Genomic DNA, 491 nt, shown 5'->3' on the forward strand with positions numbered 1-491 from the left:
TGCTCTGGAGACAGGCTGGGAGAGCTGGGGTGTTCAGCCTGGAGAAGAGAAGGCTCCAGGGAGACCTTAGAGCACCTTCCAGTGCCTGAAGGGGCTCCAGAAAAGCTGGGGAGGGGCTTGGGACAAGGGCAGGGAGGGATGGGATGAGGGGGAAGGGCTTTAGAGTGAAAGAGGGGAGATTTAGATTGGACATGAGGAAGAAATTCTCTGCTGTGAAGGTGGTGAGACCCTGGCCCAGGTTGCCCAGAGAAGCTGGCAGTGTTGAAGGGCAGGTTGGATGGGGCTTGGGGCAACCTGTTCTAGTGGGAGGTGTCCCTGCCCATGGCACGGGGTTGGAGCTGGATGATCTTTAGGGTCCCTTCTCACCCACACCAGTCTGGGGTTCTCAGATTCCATGATAAGCTCTGGATTTGGGGTTTCCCCTGCCCTGGGGGGGTGTCCCACACCCCAATACTGGAAGGGTTTCAGCACCAGGGCTGCTGAGGCAGCCC

At 58.7% G+C, this 491-nt stretch overlaps 1 protein-coding gene across 1 annotated transcript in view; it reads left to right on the forward strand.

Moving 5' to 3' along the window:
• Positions 1-491, forward strand: part of TBC1D10A (TBC1 domain family, member 10A) — a 13,670-nt gene that overhangs the window by 11,617 nt on the left and 1,562 nt on the right. The window lies entirely within an intron of this gene.

The sequence above is a fragment of the Chaetura pelagica genome, unplaced genomic scaffold (genome assembly GCF_000747805.2).
Source record: "Chaetura pelagica isolate M959 unplaced genomic scaffold, ChaPel_1.0 scaffold1094, whole genome shotgun sequence".
Classification (NCBI taxonomy): Eukaryota; Metazoa; Chordata; class Aves; order Apodiformes; family Apodidae; genus Chaetura; species Chaetura pelagica.